This window comes from Mobula hypostoma, chromosome 4 (genome assembly GCF_963921235.1).
Source record: "Mobula hypostoma chromosome 4, sMobHyp1.1, whole genome shotgun sequence".
In the NCBI taxonomy this organism is placed as follows: domain Eukaryota; kingdom Metazoa; phylum Chordata; class Chondrichthyes; order Myliobatiformes; family Myliobatidae; genus Mobula; species Mobula hypostoma.
In genome coordinates, this window is record NC_086100.1 from 75,808,174 (window position 1) to 75,835,955 (window position 27,782).

Here is a 27,782-nt window from a genome sequence, read left to right on the forward strand (position 1 = left end):
CTTTCTGGAGCTACAGTATCTGAAAAAGGTGCCCAGACCAAAACCTGGTGACTCGGAATACTGTACCACCAATGAGCCAATGGTGATAATGTCCTGATGCCAGAGTATCGTCAGTTGTCAGCCTAATTTTTAGCGTAAATACTGTAGTTCTCCATTCTCTTCTCAGAAACACACACACAAAAGGCTAGAGAAACTCAGCAGGGCACGCAGCATCTATGGAGAAAAGTACAGTTGATGTTTTGGGCCGAAACCCTTCGGCAGGACTGGAATTGCTTGGATTTCCAGCATCTGCAGATTTTCTCCCCTCTCAGAAAACTCATTCCTTCGGCTTTTGACACAAAAGCTTATGTTATAAAGATTTTTTTGTAGGTGGACCTGAAGCTAGCCCAGAAATAATATTGGATTTTCCCAGATTTTTAAGATTCACTTGTATATTTTTAAAATAGGGAAGAAATAGATTTAGGAAATATTTTCTGAGCAAGTCACAAGTTTTATTGAAACTTGGAGCTTTAAATTTCCATGACCTCACCAACATCTATGGATATCAGAGAGTGCCACAAAAGGGATACACGTATTGCCAAGTAAGTCACTTGTACAACTTGGATACACTTTGTAATTTAAAGAATCCAACTGTTCTGGCACAATCATTATCAGGCTATTACAGTTCCAGCAATTTTCATTAAAGTGTCTGTTTGTCCCCTCTGGCATCCATTCAATGATCGATTGTGGTCTCGGTGCAGGTTTACCCATTGTTGTGGGCCTTAGCTCTATCATTAGTGATGAAAGTTCATGGCATTTTGACCATTTAAAAACTTCGTTATGTGTTATCTGATATTTAAAATATCAGCTTTGCTTCGTTGGGTACAACAATGTGATATAATAATGACTTGAACTTTCATCTTCTCTGCAATTTTGTTAATGTTGTCCTGTCCTTGAAGACAAGATATTATCATCTGCCATCTGATAAAGCTAGGCAGTGAAACTGTAGTACATGAAGAAAAGTCTTTGTTCTTTTCTTCCTTTATTCCTGCTTGAATTTGGTTTTTATTCCAGTTCAGCAAAGAATCTCAATCTCACGCTTCATCCAGAGAACAATGAAAACCTCTGTTCAAGCAACAAATGCATTGAATGGCACATAACACAGCAGCATGTTGTTCACTGCAAAATAAAAGACTTCAAAACTTGAGCTGCCTTTTATGACTGTTATGAATACTCCAAAAGTGAACAATACTCTGCACAGAAACTTGTCTAAAGAGTAACATTTCTTTCATCATTTGTAAAATGACACCGTTGTCAATTTGTTTTGTGCTACAGATAAAAGGTGGTTTCTGATGTGAGTGATAAGGAAGTTTAAGTTCCATACTATGATAAAGCTGACAGTCATATTAAAAATGGATTATAATTTTGTGTTAAATGTCCACTTTACATTCATGTGTTTATGAATGGCTTCCTTGCAGGCCCCAATTCCAAGAATTAGCATCCAAGCCGCCTCCACCTTCAAATTAGTGCTTCTGTGAACTTTCCTCGGGTTGAATTCCTCTAATGCTATCTTCTTCTCCCAATGAGTGATGTAAAATAGGCAGAGTTCCAACGTCATGGGTATCTAGTTATTTTCCACTTTGGAGTGTCAGACTTATTCTCAGATTGAATTGACTCACATGGAAAATGTGGACTAACGTCTACAAATAAATCAGTGTTGGCTAAGGTGATTTCAATGACCAATTTTGGTCAGTTTCAATTTGTAACAGGATATTTGTGCTACACGATCTGATTATTCAGTATCCTTTCCAGTAGGCTTTCATGTGTTGAATGTAAGACAGGAGTGAATAAGATTGGTATAGAATAAATGTGGTTTATTTTAAAAATTACCATCTGTTGTCTTAAAGCTTAGTACAGGTAGTGAGGTATAGTTTCTTCTAGTGATCTGATGAGCTTAATTGCATGCTTTGATTCCATGCATGTATATTGTGTGACTTATTGCACAATAATAATAACCTTCAAACTCCTTTTATACGTAATCAAGAAGCCAAGGTTCACCTTCCTGAGCAGAAGACAATGACAATTTATCCCTGGCATTTATGATTCACAGATGTAGTTATTCAGTGACAGCATAACATTCAACTTACGAACTTCTGGGTTTGGTTTTGTATCTCAGAACTAAAGCTTCAGAAATGAAGATATGAGAACAGCCTTGCTGTTGGAATCAAATGAAGACTTTACAGAAGTCCAAAGAAGTCCCACAGTAGGTTTAGCAAGATGTAACTGAGAGGAATCAGTGCTAACTGTGTTACAAAGGAAAACCTGAGCAAAATATGGATAAAGATGACGGAGTAGACAGTGATAATCTTTTCTCCAGTGTAGAACTTCCTAGCTCTAGAGGTCATGCTCTTCAGGTTAGAGGGGGCATTTTAAAGGTGATGTGAGGGGCAAGGTTTTTACGCAGAGAGTGGTTGATGCCTGGAATAGGCTAGCAGGGAATCAGGTAGTCTTTTTGGTGTTTAAGAGGATTTTATATAGACACACAAATGTGAAGGGAATGGAGGGATATGGATGACATGCATGAGGAGGACATTTTATTGGCATCAAGGTCAGCACAAGCTTGTGAGCCAACTAGCCTGCCCTGTGCTGTACTGTTCTATTTGCTTACGGCAAATCTAAAGAAAGCTGCCCCTGTGAGAGATCACTGTCACAGGCTGCACATCCAAGTATGCAAGTCATGACTGTTTCCTGATAACTGCTACTTAGGCTGCTTAGGAGTAGGCCTTTTCAATGGTTCATCACCGGCTAGATGGGCCAAAGGGCTTGTTTCTGTGCTGTACTTTTCTATAACTCTAACCTGTTACTTATTTTCTCCTGGTCCAAAACATTCATATAACTTCACAGTCTGTTTAATGATTAGCATAAACAAGACAAAATCTGCATATGCAGGAAATCCAAGCAACTTGATTAGCATACTGTATATGACCTTAATGTATCCAGAATACAAACACAAACTGTTACAATCTGAAACTAGGTTTTAAGTATTTAAAAAATTTAAGACACTTGAAATGATAAAAGAGGCTTTACATAACATATCCTTTCAACAGAAGCAAGTTGTTTTATCGACTCACAGTGTGAGATGTTGACAGGCACACATTTATCACTTTCTGTGGTGAAACTTGGAATATCTTGCTAATTTACTGCAAGCAGGCTAAACCAATATTCAGGCATCCCAAAATGCATAACAGCCAATTAAGTAACTGACGCTGACAAATCTGAAGAAAGGAGCCCAGTCTAAGAGAACACAATATCTTTCTCCGCCAGGAAACTGACTCAAGTACTTGTGAAGTGCAAATCCTATTGTAGTGTAGGACATGCCAGTTTTACACAGAAAGTTCTGGGCACAAAAATGCCAGTGACCTGATAATCTGCTAGAATGATTTTGACTGAGAGTGTAATATTGTAAGGACACTGAAGACACCTCTGCTGGACTTGTTTGAAAGGTTCCTCAGAAGCTTTGACAGCCACCTGCCTCTAAAGCTCCTTCAGCCAAGACAGCAGGCCCTGTTCATATAAAGAGAAAGATCTACAGTAAAGGTCTCTTGAATTTGTTTAAAATATACTGGAAGTCCTGGCGATTTACACTGGATGTGTCCATTAGAGATTAGAGATTAGAGTTTGCTCCATGTACATTGAAATACCAAAGCATACAGTGAAATGTGTCATTCTGCATCAACAACCAACACAGTCTGAGGATTATGCTGGGCAGCTCGGAAGTCTCGCCACACGTCCAGCACCAATACAGCATGCCCACAACTCACTAACCTAACTGTGAATGTAATCCAGGGCGCCCAGAGGAATCCTGTGAGGTCACAGGAAGAACGTATAAAATTCTTACAGACAGTGATTGGGAATCAAGCCACAAATGGTGATGCCGGTGCTGTAAAGCAATTGCACTAATCACTATGCCATTGTGCCACTCAGTGTAATTAGCTGCACCTGTATAACCCACATTAAATATCATTTAGATCAGGATAACCTGCAGACCCTTGACACCTTTGGCTTTGCTGCATAAATCCTTTTACAATGTCTTCCAGCAATGTTCAGGCTGTGTTTATGGTGGACCCTGACTCTAATATGTGAGCTACTCTCTGTCTTGACTTCAGCATGTTGGAAGATCAGGCTGAGAATCCTTTTCCCGTCGGAACCATGTCCAGCTATACCCTGAGAGTGCTCAGCAACAGGGGAGTGGTCAATTTAGTCTGCTGATCCCATAGACTTAGATGAAGACGGAACTTGAAGAAATAAATAGGACTAGATAGCTACAGAGCAGTAACACATAATTGCTGGCCAAGCCTTCTCGAGATCTTTGACCCCAAGGATCCCATCTGGCTCCCTTGCTGCTCCAAATTAATGGCACACAATACATTTTGAAGCACAGCACAGAGACAACACAGCAGCTACGTACACCCACTTATTATTCCTAAAACACAACAATGCGGTCAATTTGAGGTGCTGTATTCTGCTGCAGTTCAGTGAGGAACAAACGGCTGGAGGGCACTGATCTGCTGAAATATTATCCTGTTTAACACATCAGGTAGTACATGTTCGGCATGGCATTGTGGGCCGAAGGGCCTGTATTGTGCTGTAGTTTTTCTATGTTCCTATGTAGAGTCAACAGGCTGAAATTGCTGATATCTTCTTGTCACCTGCAAAAAGCAGTAAGAAACTGACCCTTCTCTTGCCTGCCAGTGGCAACCCATTAGAAGCTGTGAGTAGGTTTCTATGAGACATAGGACACAGCTTTGCATCTCCCTCCCTGCTCACTTGATGAAGCTATTGTTATTCACTCAGTGCAAGCTAGCTGTGCCTAAACCTGCTGTTAACTTGTGTGCATCCAGACCACCTCTTGTGCTATTTAACATGCCTGGCAATGTTTCCTTCTCTATTTCATTGAATCATGAGAGGACAAGATTGAAAGCGCTCAGCATAGGCTTTCAAGGTCTAGTAGCAAGAACATGGAATGTAGAACAGTACAGAACAGGAACACACCCTTTGGCACGCAATGTTGTGCTGAACCAATTAAATTAATCATTAAATGGTTAACTAAACTAATCTCTTCTGCCCACACAGTGTCCATATCCTTCCATTTTCCACAGATTCGAATGTCTCTTAAAAGTTTCTAATGTTTCTGCCTCTATCGTCACCCAGGCGGTGCATTCCAGGCACTCACCTCTCTCTCTGTAAACATCTCTTTTCAATTAATATGGGCACTACCCAACAACTCCTCACACCCTGCATTGTGATAGAGGCAGCTTAGTTCTGGTGACTAAATGATAATGATCCCGGCATCTAAGAGAGTTACCACTTAGTACATTTGTTTGACACTTCCATGGAAGTCAATGTACTAGGTGGATAGCACTACTGAAAGTCAGATGGCACTCTTTAGAGTGAGCTGCTCCTCATAAGTAAGTGGTTTGCTGTGCCCGTGAATGACACTGAATTGAAAACAACAGGATCCAAGGCTCAAACACGAGGAAATCTGCAGATGCTGGAAATCCAAGCCACACACGCAAAATGCTGGTGAACGCAGCAGCCAGGCAGCATCTATAGGAAGACGTACAGTTGACGTTTCGGGCCGAGACCCTTTGTCAGGACTAACCGAAAGAAGAGATAGTAAGAGATTTGAAAGTGGGAGGGGGAGTTCCGAAATGATAGGAGAAGACAGGAGGAGGAGGGATGAAGCTAAGAGCTGGAAAGTTGATTGGCAAAAGGGATACAGAGCTGGAGAAGGGAGAGGATCATGAGACGGGAGGCCTAGCGAGAAAGTGAGGGGGAGGGGAGCCCAGAGGAAGATGGAGAACAGGTAAGGAGTGATTGTGAGAGAGAAAAAAGAGAGAGGGGAAAAAGGAGGAGGGGAAAAGAGAAAATAATAAATAAATAAATAAATAAATAAATAAGGGATGGGGTAAGAAGGGTAGGAGGGGCATTAACGGAAGTTAGAGAAATCAATGTTCATGCTATCAGGTTGGAGGCTACCCAGACGGAAAATAAGGTGTTGTTCTTCCAACCTGAGTGTGGCTTCATCTTGACAGTAGAGGAGGCCATGGATTGACATATCAGAATGGGAATGGGATGCGGAATTAAAATGTATGGCCACTGGGAGTTCCTGCTTCCTCTGGTGGACAGAACATAGGTGTTCAGCGAAACGGTCATCCAGCCTGCGTCGGGTCTCACCAATATATAGAAGGCCGCATCAGGAGCACCGGACGCAGTATATCACACCAGCCGACTCACAGGTGAAGTGTGGCCTCACCTGGAAGGACTGTCTGGGGCCCTGAATGGTGGTAAGGGAGGAAGTGTAAGGGCGGGTGTAGCACTTGTTCCACTTCGAGGATAAGTGCCAGGAGGGAGATCAGTGGGAAGGGATGGTGGGGACGAATGGACAAGGGGAGGGAGTTGTCGGAAATGGACCAGGTAAATTTGAGGGCAGGATGAAAGATGGTGGCAAAGTTAATGAAGTCAATGAGCTCAGCATACGTGCAGGAAGCAGCGCCAATGCAGTCGTTGATGTAGTGAAGGAAAAGTGGGGGATGGATACCAGTATAGGCTAGGAACATGGACTATTCCACAAAGCCAACAAAAAGACAGGCATAGCTGGGACTCATACAGGTGCCCATGGCTACACCTTTAATTTGGAGGAAGTGGGAGGAACCAAAGGAGAAATTATTAAGAGTAAGGACTAATTCTGCTAGACGGAGGAGAGTGGTGGTGGAGGGGAACTGGTTAGGTCTGGAATCCAAAAAGAAGCGGAGAGCTTTGAGACCTTCCTGGTGGGGGATGGAGGTATATAGGGACTGGACATCCATGGTGAAAATAAGGTGGGGGGTGGGTGGCCAGGGAACTTAAAGTCATTGAAAAAATTCAGAGCGTGAGAAGTGTCACGAACATAGGTGGGAAGTGATTGAACGAAGGGGGATAAAACCGTGTCAAGGTATGCAGAAATGAGTTCGATGGGGCAGGAGCAAGCTGAGACAATGGGTCTACCTGGACTGGCAGGTTTGTGGATCTTGGGTACGAGGTAGAAATGGGAAGTGCGGGGTCTAGGAACTTTGAGGTTGGTGGCAGTGGATGGGAGATCCCCAGAGCTGATAAGGTTGGTGATGGTCTGGGAGACAATGGCCTGATGCTCCTTAGTGGGGTCATGATTGAGGGGTAAATAAGAGGAGTTGTCGCTGTGCCTCAGCGAGGTAGAAGTCAGTACGCCAGACTACGACAGCGCCCCCCCACCTTATCAGTGGGTTTTATAGTAAGGATTATCCAAGGCTTGTGGAAGCTCCAGAGGATAAACATTCTTTCTCCATTGGGCTTCCAGGAGATCTTTTCACACATGAGTAAAAGCAAGTGCGAGCAGATAGTCTTGTATGTTAACACCAGGAACAAAGCCCTGAAGGACTACATGGAATTTAGTGTGAACATTCGAGGCCAGTGTTTGCATCTTCAAATGTCATACTCTGTAGAATATGGTAGGGGCAGGTACTTAGAGTACCTGCCTCTAGCATTCCCAAATTCACAACACTCGCATCACTTTGCTCAAAGAAAGAAAATGTATGTAATTCATTAGCACTTATTATATCCCTAAGCTATTTCCATTTAGTGAAGTATTTTGGTCAATGTTGTCATGGAGGAAATGCAGAGACAGCTTCTGCGCTGCATATGCTCTTAAACAACAGCCTTCTAACGGGCAGATAAACAGTTTGAGAAATATTGATGAAAGGATACCTGTTGGCTAAGATGGCAGGGTTAACAGATACTAGAAAATCAATATAATGTGGATACTGAATATATCAAATAATAAATGAAAATACTCAAATACTTGGGCAGTTTCTGTGGAGAGAAACAGTTAATCTTTTATCAGTACAGAGAGCAATTGGAGGTCAACATGTTTGAAAAATTGGAGAGAGCCAGCAGGCAGAGATTTCAGTGGAAACATAAGAAAAGGTCTACGATAAGGTAGAGGCAGGAGCAGCTGAATGGCAGGTGGTTCCAGGGCAAGAGAACTCATAGAATTATAGAGCACTACAGCACAGAAACTGGCCCATCAGCTCATTTTTTTCTGTGCTGATCTGTTTTTCTTTTCTCCCTAGGAGCATAATGAGTAAAGAAACCCTTACGAGGCAGTGATCATAATATGATAGAATTCACCCTGCACTTTGAGAGGGAGAAACTAAAATCAGATGTACCAGTATTACAGTGGAGTAAAGGGAATTACAGAGGCATGGGAGAGGGGCTGGCCAAAGTTGATTGCAAGGGCATATTAGCAGGGATGACAGCAGAACAGCAATGGCTGGAGTTTCTGGGATCAATTCGGAAGGCACATGATAGATTTGTCCCAAAGAAGAAATATTCTAAAGGAAGAATGAGGCAGCCATAGCTGATAAGGTTGTCTTTGTCTTCCCTTGTCAGCCAGAAATGTACTCCCAGAAACTCCAGCCATTGCTCTGCCATCATCCCTGGCTACTGATCAGAGGCCTTTTTATAACATTCATCAGGGACGTTATTTTTTTCAGTTTCACAATTCTATCCACAAAGGTTTTACATCTTTTGATGCTATATCACTTCTTTCTGGCCTGCTTCTAAGTGGTTTGCTCTTGCTTCAATTCCCTCTGCTTCTATGGAAAAGTTAAGAACATCTGCAAAACCTTGTGATGTTGGACTGGTAAAAGAAGATGGAATCCAAAGGAAATCATTGAACAGATGACACCAATAATCTCCCTTATACAACAATTGAGAGCAAACTGCCAGATGAAGTGAATATTTACTATGCTAACATGGAAGAAATCCAACACATAAACGTTCATCGTCACGGTTACCTTGACAGCCTGTAATGTTTGTTTTTTTGAGTTGCAATTGTAGCTGTAGCAGCTGGCAAATTACAATCAGGGCATTTTTACGTGAATTCAGATTTTTCATGCATTTCAGTTGCTGAAAGAAAGAAGAGTAACTCTGCACATTCCTAGTTGGTATGACATGTTGCTGGAAGGCCTTCTTCCCCTTCAATGTCCTGCATTTTGCCCTGGTCTGCTTATTTCATTTCCAAGTAATAGTTCAATTGTCCAATTTAATGCAGCTATACCTGGCAGCAACTGGTTTGTACAGCAGTTTCATTTCCCATATTTGTGGACCTCAAAGATGCTGCAAACAATACAAAGCTGAGATTGCCAAAATCTTATTGACTACAGCCGAAATTGCATTACTTCAAATTCAATCAATCTCCCTACGATTTGCTCAGTTCAGCAACTTTTTTTTATATAGGGGTGACGTTTTCTTTGTCAGTTCTGCCAGGCATCTTCAATTTTAGTTTCAGGGAATTATGGAATCAACCACATCAAATCAACTTTGACACCATTTTGATACTGTCATTCTCCTTCCTTGTATTCATATCATAGAAGGGAAACAATACAAATGCAATGATTTTGAGGAAGGAATCCATGAAATTCATAAGATGCATTCCAACAGTACGTGCATGAAAATGTTCAGTGTGCCAAAATAAAATGTGATATCTATTAGCTATTTTAAGACTGTATTCAGTCTACAAGAAGCTAAAATCCAAAATCAGAATACATTGAATTATATAATCTTTCTGTAGGACTTGGTTTTAACAGATTGCCACTTACAGATCAATCCTGTTGATCAAAATGTGATGTAAGGAGAAGTAGTGGAACTACTGAGTATAGAGTGAGATAAACATTTTTGCCTCTTCTATCTCCATATTCAGGTGAGGAAGAAAATCAAAACTTCATTCATCCCTTCACTGATTATCCTTAAAGACCAGGGGAGTAGCTTTTATATGTCTGAGGACATTGAGCAACGACGCACAAAAACATTTTGAAATAGTACAAAGCAAAGTGTTTAACTCCCAATGACTCAAGGTCAGTTTCAGATGGGTACGCTGCATGAGCACAGGATAGCCTAAGCAATTTGTGTCTTATGAAAGATGAACATTTCTGGGACAAAGAGTTGCACAAAAATGTTTTACTTACCTTCCTTATCTGTCAAAGACTGAAGTTTAATGATTGCGCAGAGGTGAATCAAAGAAACATAGCTTGTATTTAGTCCACATTGAGCTCAGACAGTGAGCTGTTCTCCAGGGAACCTTCTACAGTTGCTGGGACCATTGCCCTTTCAGGAACCTTTTAGGAAGAAAAATCTCCAGTTATATCAAAAATCAAAAGCCAAAATATTCAAGAAATTTCTACAACAGAATCTACGTCACTTAATCAGAGCTTTGTACAGCAAAGAGGCTCATAGAAAATTACAGGAAACAACAGTAATTTAAAATAAATAATATACTATATTAAGGGAGGCCAATCTTGGTGGAAAATCTTTTACTGGCCAACAACATGGTCACTAATTACATCAGGGAGTAAAATTGATCGATATGATCACTTACTAAAGACATTTTTAGTTTGTTTCTTTCCTCTGCGGATAGAACAGGGGCTTATACAGGAGGACTATTCCCAGAGAGCTGGCAAGTGGACATTCTCATATGTGAGTCTGGAATATGACTGTTGACATGACAATAGATATCATTGCTAAACTGAATCCCTTTTATCTGTATCCCTTCAGAGAGAGAGAGAGAGAAAAATGAGTAGCCAGATAGAGAAACTGTGAGGAAATTAGGTGATGAGGCTTAACACTATTTTCCCAATGCCTGGCTGTTGTTTACCCTCTTTTACAGTCAATTGTTGTAGACCTCACAAGTTACTGCAGGTTGAATTCACTCACTAAATTTATGACATTCCTGCCCTTTGCTGAGCCTGTACAATACCAGATGCAGCGTTTATCCTTTGTTACATCAAAACAGCCCATCCAAAACAAGATTTCTGAATCAAATGGTTCATAGTAGTGGGGAGATGGTAATAAATAATATTTCACTTATTCTTTCTTAGGTAGTCCCTCACAGTCAGCAACAGCTTGGTTCTCTTCTGTATCGGCACATGGATGAGGCTCCGTGTGAGGGAAGGTTTAGATTGATCATAGAGTAAGTTATAAGGTTGGCACAACATTGTGGGCTGTAATGATCATGTCTATTTCAATAGAAGATGACTGTGTGTGATTTTATAAAAATCCGGTATAGCTATTGCACTCTAGCTACCAGATGGTCTTGAAGGAGTAATGCCATGGTTCACTGGCAAGATGACTGGAGATCAGGCTCTGTTGCAAACTCAGCAAGCACACTCATGATCTTTTCCTTATCCTCTTCCTTATTTCTCCTCTCTCTATCAAAAACTCCCTCACTCCAATCTCTTCCCTGCTTCAGTCCCTCAGTCTCCCTACCTCTTTTTGCTTATTGCTTTAAGTTGAAGTCTTTAAATAAAGCATTTGAGTAGTTCTAAATTATTAATTTGGATAGCTTTTGGAATAATTTGTAGAACATATTATTAACTTGCAGTGAAAGATGCTAGCAGTAACAGAAATACACAATGATTCATGCACAATGTTAATGTTTAAGTGCTTATTCTAATATCATTTATTATGTCTTTGTCCTGTAAAACAGGCTATGGCGCATTTCACTTAATAAAAGCTGTTTCAATTTAAATGTATTTGGCAACCCACATTTAACAAAGAGAAGGAACATAAGTGGTGTCCATTATAGTAGTTATGGCAAGGTTCTAAATTACAGAGATAAATAGTTTTTCTTTCATTAGGCTACCTAACATCATGCTGGAATTTAATCACTAGAGAAAACAAGAACTAAAAAAAAAGCATGAAGCTAAATTACTTTCTGAAACAAACATGTTTTTCCAATCTAGCTAATTCGCTAATATTGCACAGTTCATGGCTATCCCTGAGCATTCCAAGGTAACAGGCACAGCAAGATTTAAACTGCAAGGACTTTTAACTAGAAGTAGAATCTTCAAATGTTATTGTACCATGATTCACTTTCAATGAAATATAGAACAGGAAGGAGAATTGGGGATTCCAATTAAGTAGAATGAAGATTGTGATTTTCCACTCAAGCTCTCTGGTACAGGTACCTGAATTGTTAAGCTTGTAACCCGTCCATCCAGAAAATAAGAATAATGTTTTTAATTAAGGACTAAAAAAGGAGAAGGATGAAATGGAGCTGCAGATGAGAAAGTATTAAAATTGCTTAAGTGCAGTTCCTGTAAGAGTACGCATGTGGCTATGGAAGACATGGATATGGATCTTATGATGTGGTGAGAATGGCGTTTTGAGGAAGGCTGAATATCATGGTGAAGTCCGCAATGATATTGCTGATGTTACTGTATTCTAACAGTGGCAGGGCTGCGCAACTTAGTGCTCTTGTCATTCAATGTTTTGAAGCAGCTAATTAATTATAAGTAATTTTAAACTTAAATGTCATTAATTTAGTGGCAGAACATAAATACTACTGTGCTCTAGTGGCTGTGCAACTTCTGTATCACAGAGAGCTTTTCTTCATCTATTCTGATTGATTTTAATATTTATATAACAACACCTCATTTAGTTCATAGTTTGCTGGTTATGGACCAGACTTACTGAACAAATCTTTTTGAGAATTTAATATTTATCTCTAACATGTAAATTCCATGTTGGGTTTTGTTATCTCTAGAGTCATAGAGAACACAGCACAGAAGCAGGCCTGTCGTTCCATCAGACCTGTAGCAAACTATTATTCTGCCTAGTATCATTGACCTGCACCTTGACCATGGCTCTCGATACCCTTCCCATCCTTATACTTATTCAAACCTTGCTTAAATGTTGAAATCAAACCCGAATACACCACTTCTGCTGGCCAGTCATTCCACATTCTCACCACACTCTGTGAAGAAGTTCCCCTCATAGACTTTTAACCTGTGACTGTAGGACAATTGAGAGGTATCAAATTGAATCCTTATGTTTGCATTACATATGTGTACAGATGGCTTTCTACCTTATGTATTTTATAATTGGTGTTAATCGGAGTTTAGGAGAGACAATGGCGCCTAACGGCGACTCATTTGCTTGCATCTTCAGAAACAGCTCTATTTCTATCTTTAATATCTCTATTTTTCCCTTTCAGGGTTCTTTTGAAGACCCTGACCTGTAGTTACATGCTGACTTCGATTCTTTGCGGGAATGGGACCTGATCTCGGGGTCTCATGACTGTCCGTTATTTGATATGCCAAGGACGCAGCCTAGAAGATTAGCTCGCCTTTGGAGTTCCGGGATTTCAGTGGGGAAATCGTGGGAGATGGAAGATCTCTGGCTGTGTGCCCAGAGACCCAAGTTCTTTGGGCACAGAGCTCGGAAATGTGACGTAACTGACTTATAACATAGTAAATCAGTGAGTTGTTTGTGATGTTTCCCCTCTTGCTGTGAAATGGGGACATCTCTTTTTCCCTTATCCAGGAGAGAGAGAGCTTGTGGTATGTCAAATTACTGGGTGAACAAGTAGACTTTGGGGTACAGCAAGTCTGTGTCTTTATTGATGTTTTTCTGCACACTTGAGTGCTCGGTGGGAGGTGCCAATGCTTTTTTTGCTGGTGGGGGAGGGGGGATTGTTGCTTTGCTGATGCTTACACATGGGAGGGGGTAGCTGGGGGGCTTTGGGGTTATAATATTTAACTGTCATTCATTCTTTGGAACACTCCTCTGTTTTCGTGGATGGTTGCAAAGTAAAAGTAATTCAGGATGTATATTGTATACATTTCTCTGACATTATATGTACCTTTGAAATCTTTGAAATTTATTATTGCAATCATAATTTAGTTAAATTTTATCACAATGGTGCAATGGATATTAATAGATCAGGAACAAATATTTTTGACTTGCTTAAGATCAAGAGATATACGTTAATACATACTGTAGCAAGGTGCATCAAAGGTTGCTACTTGTGGATACATCAGGAACAAGAAGTGGAAAGAATTCAAGATTTTTCAAGGTTGAAAATTGGATCAGATATGATTTTGTGATAAGTAAAGTAAAATTCCTAAATGACCATACCGAATGTTGAGGAGCCTATTGGATCAGATAAGGCATAAAACAAAAATCTTGAATGTATACTAGGAATTCAAACCAACAGAAAGCCACAATGAATATGGAATTAATCAAGAAAATTAGGAAGGGGAAGAGGGAACACGAATAATTATTAGGAGGAAAAATCAAGAAAACATTTAGATGTTTTACAGATATTTAAAGGAAAGATGATCATGAAGAGTAGGATCTATTGCAGACCAAAAATTAATCTCAATGTGCAAGTGACTTACATGAGTATTACCATATCCCAAATGCACCTTATCAAAACCTCTCTGGATTATATTCACACTTTTCTGTTCTATTGATTAGATGCATTCTTGCAGTTTAAACTTCCCTAATTTTTTGCTTCAATGAATATCTGGAGTTTGAAGCACATCATCTCAAATGTTCTTGAAAGTCCAAAGGCTCTTAGAAATCACCTGGACGAGGATTTGAAATGCTGCAGCCTTCGGATCAAGAGCTGGCAAGTGGGAATAGCCTAAAGCACATTTTTTTCCCTGCGGTATTATGAACATGATGGCAAATAGCTTCCTTTTGCGACATAAATTTGAATGAACTTCTGATCATCATGGAGTTTAACTAAAGATATGGTCGACCATGCCAGTAAATATAGACAAGCATTGAGTATTTCTAATTTCACAAGAGTTCCGTGCTTTTTAATCACTTGCACTCAATGAGAAACCAGTGCCAAGATTTCCAGGTGTCTGAGTATAATATTTTGTGTACAACAAGTTAAACAACCTAGTAAAAGGTTTTATTGCTGATCCACCAGGAAACAATATTTGCTGTTCATGGCAACATATTACCACAACATCTCAGACCCACTAATGCAGGGGTTCTTAACCTTTTTTATGCCATGGACTCCTTTGGCAGTCTGATGAAGCCTATGGACCCTTTCTCAAATAATGTATATAAACACAGAAAATAAAGTACACAGGATTACAAAAGAAACCAATCATATTGAAAAGCAGTTTTGTTACTTGTTTGATAAATTTGCAAATAAATAAACAATCTGCATGTCAATTAAGTGAAATGTAAGATATTCAAGAAATTTGTATGCCAAGTAAGTACAAACGTTTTTAAATTGTAAGTTTTACAACTTATCCAATGTTTTAACACTTTTAATGGCTTTAGATACTTGGATAGACATAAGGATTACAGCAGTAATCTTTCCTGGAATTTGGCTACTTGTGTGCATGGAGTCACGTGGCTCTGTGTAGAGTTAAGAATTCTTATTTGAACTATCCAGTTTTGCAAAAGTTAAACAATAAAAATGACTCTCCTCCTTCTATGCATTGATCAACAAGCAATTGTAGATAGGGAATATCGGAGAGCAACGGAGATGACTGTGTCACAAATGTGAGAACACATGACTTCACCGTTTGGTGGCTGAGCAACTACTAGATGCAGGGCAGCCCGATAGTTGGCCAGCTACATCACACAAGTGTCTGCAGACAGGAAGACTGTGATCACATCTGATCTAGCAGCAGGTCTAGTAACTACTGTAATTTTGAAGTAGTGATTGGTGTGCTGTAAATGATATTTTGAGATATTTGTAACAACTGTAATGTGATATGAAAATACCTATGATTTCTATTGGTGATAAAGTCACAGGTACTGCTAATGCTACTGTGGTTTGTTGCCTATATTCATAATCGACAGAAATGCTAACTTTCAGTTAGAGGTTAGTGAAAATAAAGATGTTAATTCTTTTTCCCATCCAAGTTCACAGACCCCCTGGAATCTAGGGTCTGTGAACCCCAGGTTAAGAACTATTGCATGAAAGGAACAATTAATGTAGTGTCCTATTCCTTATCACTGATATCTGTTTGAGGATGTGTATGTGTGTATCAGGAAAAGACAGGAAACAATTGCCACATTCTTCATAGAAGGGTGGAGATGGGAAAATACTAGAAGTTCACACTTCAGTGAAATTGTAACCATTGTGTAAACACTTTTGGGAAAGATTGGATTTTACTGGAGGGAAAGACCAATTCTGCTAAAATAACTACTTAAATTTCCTTTTAAACATTTTAAACTCCTATTGTGTAAAACCAAAACAACCAAAAAACTAAATTTCCTTATGGCTTTAACTTTACAAGATAGAACATATAACACAGAACATCACAGCACAGTGCAGCCAAAGTGTTTTGCTGACCTTCAAACCTACTGTACGATCAATCATACCCTTCACTCTTTCCCTATTATCCATGTACTCATCTAAGATTTTCTTAAATATCCCTGATGTACCTGGTCTCTACCACCACCCCTAGCAGGGTGTTTCCACACACCCACAGTTTTCTGTGCAAAAGAACTTAACTCTGCAGCCTCCCTATACTTCCTTACAATCACTTTAAAATTATGCCCCCTCGATTTAGCTATTTCCACCCTGGGAAAAAGGTACTGGCTTTCCATGCTTTCAATGTCTCTTGTCATTATATCTCATTATCTAAGGTTATGAAAACATTGTAGTGAGTTCAAAAATTATATGATTCTGTTGACTGATTAGAATGGGACATGAAAATTAACCCCGTTCTATAGAAACTGTCATCGTTCTTCATTCTTGATTAGATGACAGTGCAATTAAGGTCTGGAACCTCTTGCTGCAAGTCAATTCTGAAACGGGGGGAAAGCCCGATGCCACAATTTTTGCCACCAATTTTAACAATACATCTTAAGTTATTTGTGAAATTAATTCAAAGGTTGAACTTTACAGAAAAAAAACACGTAACACGACATCTCGTTTCCTAATTTACATAATTACTTATTAACAAATGCTTATACTACATTAGTTAAAGCTAATTTTCCAAATATCAAGTGAGCTTTGTTTGTAATGCTTTCTACAGGCTATAGTACATGACCAGGTTGCAATTTTTCATCAATACTTCTTCGCTGTAAACCACTTTACATCATCCTGATGTTGTGACTCAAATGTGGATATTTAATTTTCTGTTAAGGATAACATGGGCTGCTGTTCATCAGCACCACTTCTGGTGGCTAATTTAGATCATCCATTAGCTTTCCTTGGAAAGTTGCTTATTCGAGGCTGATTAGTTTGAAAAGGATGGTCCTTCGACTGGTACAGGAAATTACTACACATTAAGGCCTATTAAGCTGTGACATTGACAATGATTTTCATGCCCCCATTGGCCACAGGAGTAGTAGCAGATGATTGGAGTGTGTCAAATGTTATTCCTTTGCTGAAGAAAGGGAATAGGGATAACCCTGGGAATTATACTCCTTAACTTCACAATAATGTAATGGGAAATTAAGAGTTCTATCCAAGGGGGTCACAAACAATGGTCCTTGGAAAAGGGAAACCCACTATACCCCTTGCCCATCCTCTGGGGTTTCCACCCCCTTCCCCTTTTCTTTCTCCCTAGGCCTCCTGTCCCATGATCCTCTCATATCCGTTTTACCAATCAACTGTCCAGCTCTTGGCTCCATCCCTCCCCCTTCTGTCTTCTCCTATCATTTCGGATCTCCCCTGTTCCCTCCCACTTTCAAATCTCTTACTAGCTCTTCTTTCAGTTAGTCCTGACGAAGGGTCTAGGCCCGAAACGTCGACTGTACCTCTTCCTAGAGATGCTGCCTGGCCTGCTGCATTCACCAGCAACTTTGATGTGTGCTCCTTAAAGTCAGCCTTGTGAGTTCTCCATGCATTGAAAATCAGCAGCTTTGTTCCATCAGTAGAATGGTGGTGTTGCTATGAGATTACCACACTGATTTCCAGAGAACTGGACTGACAAAGCAGAAACCTAAGTTCAATTCCCATGTGGGTTCTTGTGGAATTTCTATTTAGTTAAATATGTGGAATAAATAAGAAAAACTGGCCATAAGTTATAAGATCCAAAAACTCACCAGACTATCATAAAAACTCACCGTTCACTAATGCCTCTAGAGGAAGAGATTAACTAATGTTAGCCACTCTGGTTGACATGTGGCTTTCAACCTTTCAATGTGGTTCGCTCTTAAATTCCCTCTAAAATGAGCCAGCAATTCACCAAAGCTGCTATGTGAAAACAAAAAAAAAAATTGAACAGGAAGACCATTTAGTATCGGTTAAGGCACTCAATTTCCTTTCAGCTCAGCTCACCTTGCAATGTCCTATAGACATCTACTGGCCGGCAATTAATTTGGGAGAGCTGTTCCACGAGCTAGTCAAGCAGCAGTCTGACAGTGTTGTACTCACATTCTATTACCTTACAGATAACGTGTCAGATTCCTTGATTACCATTTCTGGGTAAGTCTTATTCAACCACTAGGACAGACCTAGTTACCTGGTTATTGTTTACAGTAAGCAGTCAGAAACTCCAGGTGTCCTTAATGTTGATTCTGCTCCTTATGATGTTTTATGATATCAGATCAAACAGGGGCAAGAAAACCCCCTCCTAATTGCCACCTACTGTCCTCCTTCAGATAGTTAATCATTGCCCCACATTTTTAAAGAACATCTTGGAAGAATCAAGGACACTGAATATTCTTTGGATGGGGGACTTCAATATTCATCTCCAAGAGTGGACTCAGCACTGGCTGAGTTTACAGAATCTTGATAGGAATAACTTCCAGAGTAGATCTATAGCAGAAGGTGAATAAGGATTAACCAATAACCTCATCCTTACCAACTGACCCATGGCAGATGCATCTATCGACAACAGCATTAGTAGAAGAGATCATCACTCAGGCTTTGTGGAGAAGTTCTCATCTTCACACCATGAGTGATCTCCATCTGTAGAATGACACTCCATTTATACTTAATGGGTTAAACTCAGAATAGATTGTGCAGCCCAAAACTGGTCTTCCATGAGGTACTGTGGACTTCCATTGCTAGCAGAAACATATATCATCACAATCTGAAATGTCATGGACTTTACAGAGATTTAACTGTGGTTCATTAAGGAGATAATAGAGCATACAGAAAAGCATCAGATTTACTTAGAAATGAGTTTCCCACATAGTAAGTCTGAAGTATAAGCCTAAATGCATAATAAAAATCAAAAGCATCATACATTTGGTAGTCATAGACAATTATTAGTCCTGATGAAGGTCTCAGCCCAACACATTAACTGTTCATTCCTCTCTACAGTTGCTGAGTTCCTCCAGCATTTTGTGTGGTTCATAGCTCAGAAGTTCCAGCACATCCAGCAGTGGATGGTGGTGAGCAATTAAATAGTTAATGGGAGGAGCAGTTTCCAAACAGATCACCATCCTCAATAAAAAATAGATTGTGCAGAACAATCCGGCATGTGAGTACTAATGATTCAGCTGAAATAATTGCAACTGTGTTCAGCCAGAACTGCTGTGTTAATGATCCATCACAGCTTCCTCTAGAGATCCCCACCTTCAATAAAAGGCAGTCCTGAGTCAATCCAATTCATTCCATATATATTCCAAAACATATCTGCAATCCCTTAGAACAGCAAATGCTACAGAGAATTACAACACCCTGGCTGTAATATTGAAGTTTTGCTGTAGTCCTGCCCTCTATAATTATCCATACTTTGAGCCAAGCTGTTCTAGAGTGATTACAACACTGTCATCTACCTGACAATGTGTAATATTGAACAAATCCAAACCAGCTAATTTCCATCCAATCAGACTGCTCTTAATCATCAGAAACTGATGGAATTTTACATCAACAATTCTCACAAGCAGTAGCTGATTACCAATAACTTATTCATTGATGTTCATTTGGCTTTGGGTTTCACCAGGACTACTTGGCTGCACACCTTACCACAGTCTTGATTCAAATGTGTACCAAAATGTTGAATTGCTGGAATGAGATAAAGAGTTACGACCCTTGGCATTGAGGCTACTTCAGGAGAACAAACATCCTCGCCCCAGCACATTAGAGTTACTCAGAACTGTCATCTCTTCTGCGTCATCAATGACCTTCATTCCATCCTAATTTGAGAAATGAGAATGTTGGCTGATGATTGCACAAAATTCATTTTCTTTATCAAATGAAACTGTCCATCCATTAAAGGTAGACAACATTCTGGCCTGGGCTTATGACTGGAAAATAACATTTGTGTCACAAGAGTGCCAGGCAATGATTACCTCCAATGATGAAAGCATGCAACTACATATAATTTGCATTGAGTGGCTTTACTATTATTAAGCCCACTCTAACAATAAGTATCATGGGGCTCATAACTGACAAGAAACTCAACTGGACCAAATATGCAACAAATGTGGCTAGACAGCCGATCAGAAGTCAGTATCCAGTGTGAATATCTACCCTCTGACATCCAAAATCCTTTCTAGCATTTACAACTCATGTCAGGAATATAAATAAATTCTCTCTATTTGCTTGGATGGGACTCATTCCAAAAGCTCAGTGCCAGCCAGGACAAAGTGATCCATTCTGTCATCATAAAGTTTCATTGCCTGCATTACTGGCTCACAGTGTTTGCAGCAAATGCCATCTATAAAATAATCTGAAGGTACTCATCAAGATTACTCTGAAGCACCGTCTAAATTTGTGACCTTGACTGCCAGGAAGCATAAGGGATTCAGACTTCTGGAGACACCACCTACATGGTTGCACATCATCTGACTTAGAAATAAACTGCTGGTTCTTCTTCATCATTGAGTCTACATCCAACTCAACAGCACTGTGGAAGTATAGACATAGAAACATAGAAACATAGAAAATAGGTGCAGGAGTAGGCCAATCGGCCCTTCGAGCCTGCACTGCCATTCAGTATGATCATGGCTGATTATCCAACTCAGAATCCTGTACCAGCCTTCTCTCCATACCCCCGACCCCTTTAGCCACAAGGGCCATATCTAACTCCCTCTTAAATATAGCCAATGAACTGGCCTCAACTGTTTCCTGTGGCAGAGAATTCCACAGATTCACCACTCTCTGTGTGAAGAAGTTTTTCCTAATCTCGGTCCTAAAAGGCTTCCCCTTTATCCTCAAACTGTGACCCCTCGTTCTGGACTTCCCCAACATCGGGAACAATCTTCCTGCATCTAGCCTGTTCAATTCCTTTAGGATTTTATACGTTTCAATCAGATCCCCCCTCAATCTTCTAAATTCCAGCAAGTATAAGCCTAGTTGATCCAGTCTTTCATCATATGAAAGTCCTGCCATCCCAGGAATCAATCTGGTGAACCTTCTTTGTACTCCCTCTATGGCAAGAATGTCTTTCCTCAGATTAGGGGACCAAAACTGCACACAATACTCCAGGTGTGGTCTCACCAAGGCCTTGTACAACTGCAATAGTACCTCCCTGCTCCTGTACTCGAATCCTCTTGCTATGAATGCCAGCATACCATTCGCCTTTTTCACCGCCTGCTGTACCTGCATGCCCACTTTCAATGACTGGTGTATAATGACACCCAGGTCTCGTTGCACCTCCCCTTTTCCTAATTGGCCACCACTCAGATAATAATCTGTTTTCCTGTTCTTGCCACCAAAGTGGATAACCTCACATTTATCCACATTAAATTGCATCTGTCATGAATTTGCCCACTCACCTAACCTATGCAAGTCACCCTGCATCCTCCTAGCATCCTTCTCACAGCTAACACTGCTGCCCAGCTTCTTGTCATCTGCAAACTTGGAGATGCTGCATTTAATTCCCTCATCAAGTCATTAATATATATTGTAAACAAGTGGGGTCCCAGTACTGAACCTTGCGGTACCCCACTAGTCACTGCCTGCCATTCTGAAAAGGTCCCCTTTATTCCCACTCTTTGCTTCCTGTCTGCCAACCAATTCTCTATCCACATCAATACCATACCCCCAATACCGTGGGCTTTAAGTTTGCACACTAATCTCCTGTGTGGGACCTTGTCAAAAGCCTTTTGAAAATCTAAATATACCACATCCACTGGTTCTCCCCTATCCACTCTACTAGTTACATCCTCAAAAAATTCTATGAGGTTCATCAGACATGATTTTCCTTTCACAAATCCATGCTGACTTTGTCCGATGATTTCACTGCTTTCCAGATGTGCTGTTATCACATCTTTGATAACTGACTCTAGCATTTTCCCCACCACCGATGTTAGGCTAACCGGTTTATAATTCCCCGGTTTCTCGCTCCCTCCTTTTTTAAAAAGCGGGGTTACTTTAGCCACCCTCCAATCCTCAGGAACTAGTCCAGAATCTAAAGAGTTTTGAAAAATTATCACTAATGCATCCACTATTTCTTGGGCTACTTCCTTAAGCACTCTGGGATGCAGACCATCTGGCCCTGGGGATTTATCTGCCTTTAATCCCTTCAATTTACCTAACACTACTTCCCTACTAACATGTATTTCCCTCAGTTCCTCCATCTCACTAGACCCTCTGTCCCCTACTATTTCCGGAAGATTACTTATGTCCTCCTTAGTGAAGACAGAACCAAAGTAATTATTCAATTGGTCTGCCATGTTCTTGTTCCGCATGATCAATTCACCTGTTTCTGACAGTAAAGGACCTACATTTGTCTTAACCAATCTTTTTCTTTTCACATATCTATAAAAGCTTTTACAGTCAGTTTTTATGTTCCCTGCCAGTTTTCTCTCATAATCTTTTTTCCCTTTCCTAATTAAGCCCTTTGTCCTCCTCTGCTGGACTCTGAATTTCTCCCAGTCCTCAGGTGAGCCGCTTTTTCTGGCTAATTTGTATGTTTCTTCTTTGGAATTGATATTATCCCTGATTTCCCTTGTCAGCCACGGGTGCACTACTTTCCCTGTTTATTCTTTTGCCAAACTGGGATGAACAATTGTTGTAGTTCATCCATGTGATCTTTAAATGCTTGCCATTGCATATCCATCGTCAACCCTTTAAGTATCATTTGCCAGTCTATCCTAGCTAATTCACGTCTCATACCTTCAAAGTTTCCCTTCTTTAAGTTCAGAACCTTTGTTTCTGAATTAACTATGTCACTCTCCATCTTACTGAAAAATTCCACCATATTATGGTCACTCTTACCCAAGGGGCCTCTCATGACAAGATTACTAATGAACCCTTCTTCATTGCTCAATACCCAGTCTAGAATGGCCTGCTCTCTAGTTGGTTCCTCGACATGTTGGTTCAGAAAACCATCCCGCATACATTCCAAGAAATCCTCTTCCTCAGCACCCTTATCAATTTGGTTCACCCAATCTATATGTAGATTGAAGTCACCCATTATAACTGCTGTTCCTTTATTGCACGCATCTCCACCAGAAAGACTGTCATGGTTCAAGAAGGCAGCTCACCATCATGTTAAGGGAAAATATGCAATTCGCACTGACTGTGGCCATACAATAAATTAATAAATATGCAAATAAATCCATTTTACTTTGTTGGAAGCAGCATTAAACACCTTGATGTCCTTTAAGAATACTGTGTTAAAGATGGCATTCTCTTGATTCCATCTTTGACACCTTTGCAACATTTTCTCTTTCCTAAGCATAATAGCCCAAAGTAGTCATATTCAAAGTGAAGCTCATCACTCATCCACTTCCTTTATGCCAAATGCCTTGAACATGATAATCAGCCAGAGATTCATATAACACAGCCAGGCTGCTTCAAGCTGCAAGTTGGAGTCCTTCATATGCTGCTTGAGATTCTATGAAATTGGACTGAGCTTTTCAGCTCACATTTAATGACACTGGACACTGGACTAACATCCAGAACTATAAATGACCCATCATAGATACATGAGTTTGAAGGTCATGCTGACAGATGTGAGAAATTTAAATTTAAGAAATTCTGGAATAAAATGTTGCTATTGGTATCACTGGCCACCAATCAACTGGATTTTGCCACAAAGGCTTGTTGGTTCTGTAACAGTCCTCAGGAGGGTATTTTGCATTCCTTACCCATTCTGGCCTCCATGTGACTTCAGTATCATCAATGTGATGGAGTCATTGCTGCATTTCTAATGCAGGGGCAGTTATAAATGGACAGTAAAGGCCCCACCTTCTCACTCTTGCACAGTATTGAATGAGATTTCCTGATCCTTTGTCACCCTTACCCAGTGATGTCTCTTGTCTCTTATCTTGTAAGGGCAGGATGACCAACCTTGTCTTCAACAGGAAAGATTAAATTACATTAGAGGACAAGATTTGTGCAGAGCATGAAAACCAGGATAGATTTGGCTTTGTTAGTGCTTGGTCGTTCTTTGTTTTTCACTTCACATCTTGTGACCTTCCATTTTCAAATTGTTGATGTTCTTGTACCAACCTTTTCACAGTAATCCTGAGAGAAAAGCTACAGTACCTAGCATATGATTTTTGCAGAGAAGCAATTGTTTAACACTGTTCTAACACTGGACCTTACCTAGTATTTTTGTTTTCAGCATAAACCACGGCACAAAAGTCATAACTTCCCAGGTGCAGGCATGGTCCTGTTAAACTTGCCCAGAGTCCTATTCACACAAATTAATCTCACCAAGTATTTGAATTAAGCAAGTGTAGGCAGGCAGTAATCACAATCACACAGAAAATGCAAAAAAAGGCTCTTTACCACTTCTGCTGCAAGCTACTGCGAGAACGTGAACAGAATCACCCTCGAGTTATTAATCATATCAGATTCATAAATACAAAATGTAATTAATTCTTCTCAGACATTTCCTCAGAGATATTCAACAGAGTCTAATTACTAGGACCTTTGGTTCTTAGCTCATGGCTCCTCCCACATGCTGTATCTAACTCCCTCCTCTCTTGTCCTTCACACACCATTACACCCACCAGCATCTCCACACTTTCACAAGGATGTGCCGCCAACAACGCATATGGCAAAACAGATTGCAACCCAAGCCCAAGAAAAGCCAAAGACATCTGAAGCATCCTGATCAGGCTTGTGCTTTAGAATTAACAGTTTAGGTCTTGGCACATGTTTAATAACCCAGCACTGAACTGACATGGATAAGAAATAAACAATAAGGATGCTGTAACTTGCAGATGCCCTTTATAGCATTCATTATCTATGCAATTTATCTGGCTTTGTTCTGAAAGAAATATTTTGTCAAGAAATAAATGGAAAAGGTGGAAGTTTCAACATATAATAAACAGAACATAATTGTTAAAGGGATACTATTATTAAAAAAATTATTTTTCTCAAGTGAGGAGATAACTAATGATATATGTGTGCCTACTTCATAATGCTGGTGTTATCCAAAGTATCCTAATTTGTGCAAAAGTTTATTAATAAAGGGGTGAAGGTTTGCTAAGTACTTTCAAATGAAATCAGGGCCACTTTAACTATCAGATACCAGGGAGTTAAGTAAATGAAATACTTCTCCTTAAGTGAGGGTTTCAGATAACATTTATAAATTGCTTGGACTACACTGTTGCCTTTTACGATGTTAACCGAACCTCCTTGATTAAATTACAGCCTTGAAACTAGATGTTCAATTATTCTAAAAATATATTTATAAATATGTCAACTTACTGCAGACATTAAGTTACACAATGTTGTGCACTGTAGAGGAGCACGAACTTTGTTCACGTGGATACCCCTCACTGTACATGCAACAGAACATAAGGATTCTAGCTTCTGCTGTTTCACTAAAACCATGTTGTGTAAATGGAGATTCCTCGCAATGTGACACAGCAAAACCAGACTCAACAGTGTTATGTACATTAGCATATTGATTTGTGCACAAGGTGACAGCAATAAGAAATCCTGGATTTATGTAAGTAACTGAAGTACACTCGAATATTTATCCATGTATTTGTGCAGCACTGCCTTCAAATCAGAACAAAACTATTAACAAAGCTCAGCGTGAAGCCTGCTCCTACAATACTGTGATAATTGTAACTCAGCACAGCGTGAGAGAGAAGATTTAATATAGTACAATTATTGGCACAAGTAGGTGGAAAAAGAATAATTGAGTTTCTTTAATAACATCTTTACAAATTAGAAAGCAAGTTACCTCTCCTCTTTAAATGTACATTTAAAATTCTACATCTTCCAACTTCATTTTCTTCTTTACCTTGAACCAAATCAACCCAGAGCAATAAGTATAAATATCATGCTATTCTGAACCCTGCTCTGCACTGATTTTCACAAAGGATTTCTTCATGGACACAATAAGCAAAAGCGAAGCTGCGAGGCTGCTCCAGTTCATTTTTATAACACAGTGACAAGCATTCATGTGAAGTAAGTATAAAGGAGAAAGCTCACAGATCATAAATAAGCACAGTGCACGTACCCTTTAACTTTCAGTGATATCCTTCCTGCTCAGTTGATGAAGGGACTACAGTTTTTTAAAAAGAGAAAAGACTTCAGACTGCCCCTGCTGTTGCTTCAGGACTTTTACTTTCTTTTCTGGTTGAGGTGTCTGTATAAAAGGGAGGAGCACAGACTTCCACTGACAACCTCTGTGGGCTGACACATAACACTGCTGAAACTCTCAAGTCATTCCATTCTAACTGTGAGAATCATAGACAGGCAGGCAGATGCCGGAGAGGAGAGCTCTCCAAAGGAACTCTGGATTGTGGTCATGGTAGGATTGGGGGATCTCTGAGGGAGTTAATGACAACCAACCAGTGTATGGAAACTTTGGAACGACGCTGAGAGCATTGCACGCCTTGGCTGGAGATGTGCACTAGGATTTAAAAACCATTTTAGGGTGATCTATTACAAACAATTCCAAAAGTGGCTTTCAACAGATCAATCCAAAACATAAGGGCAAATGTACAGTATTTCTTTTTAACTCTTTGAGGCAAAGTGGCCATTTTTTAATGAGAATACCATAACAGATTTCTCTTTAGATAGCCAAAAAAATTAAGTTATTGTTTTTTCTCTTCCGATTTTCTTTCCTGACTTTTCAGAGCAATGCATCCTCTGCTAGCCAGTAACTTAATCATTCTTTAGGTGTGCTTGCTAACATCTTTTTCAACTACAGGAAACATCCCAACAGAAAGTTTTGTCATAACACATATTCTTTCTAGCATATGCATATGGGTAGCAGAGTGTAAAGGGGAGCTATAGGCTTGTCAGGGGAGGGCTGGTGAATAAGGTGAGTGTTGGTTAGTAATTTGGAATAAGAATGTAATTTTTTTGATTAGTCAAAGGGTGATGAACTTTAACTGTTGTACTGCTTCATGTAAAAATCAGAATCAGAATCAGATTTAATATCACTGGCTTATGTCGTGAAATTTGTTAACTTTATGGCAGCAGTCCAATGACAAATATGACAAATAATTATAGATAAAAATTGAATTATATTAAGTATGTGTGTGTGTATGTGTGTGTGTGTGTGTGTGTGTGTGTGTGTGTTAGTCATAGTCATACTTTATTGATCCCAGGGGAAATTGGTTTTCGTTACAGTTACACCATAAATAATAAATAGTAATAGAACCATAAATAGTTAAATAGTAATATGTAAATTATGCCAGTAAATTATGAAATAAGTCCAGGACCAGCCTATTGGCTCAGGGTGTCTGACCATCCAAGGGAGGAGTTGTAAAGTTTGATGACCACAGGCAGGAATGACTTCCTATGATGCTCTGTGCTGCATCTCGGAGGAATGAGTCTCTGGCTGAATGTACTCCTGTGCCCACACAGTACATTATGTAGTGGATGGGAGACATTGTCCAAGATGGCATGCAACTTAGACAGCATCCTCTTTTCAGACACCACCATCAGAGAGTCCAGTTCCATCCCCACAACATCACTGGCTTTACGAATGTGTTTGTTGATTCTGTTGGTGTCTGCTACCCTGCACACAACAGCAAACATGATAGCACTGGCCACCACAGACTCGTAGAACATCCTCAGCATCGTCCGACAGATGTTAAAGCACCTCAGTCTCCTCAGGAAATAGAGACGGCTCTGACCCTTC

The 27,782-nt window shown here is 39.9% G+C and overlaps 1 protein-coding gene across 2 annotated transcripts in view; it reads right to left on the reverse strand.

Annotated features, from left to right (window-relative positions):
* Positions 1 to 26,411, reverse strand: part of ppp2r3a (protein phosphatase 2, regulatory subunit B'', alpha) — a 356,154-nt gene extending 329,743 nt beyond the window's left edge. For both annotated transcript variants that reach the window (XM_063046036.1, XM_063046037.1), the window contains exons 1-2: positions 26,148 to 26,411; positions 10,023 to 10,172 (exon numbers count right to left, since the gene is read on the reverse strand). The gene's annotated coding sequence lies outside the window, so the exon portion shown is untranslated. The remainder of the gene's footprint in view (positions 1 to 10,022; positions 10,173 to 26,147) is intronic.
* Positions 26,412 to 27,782: the final 1,371 nt, after the last annotated feature.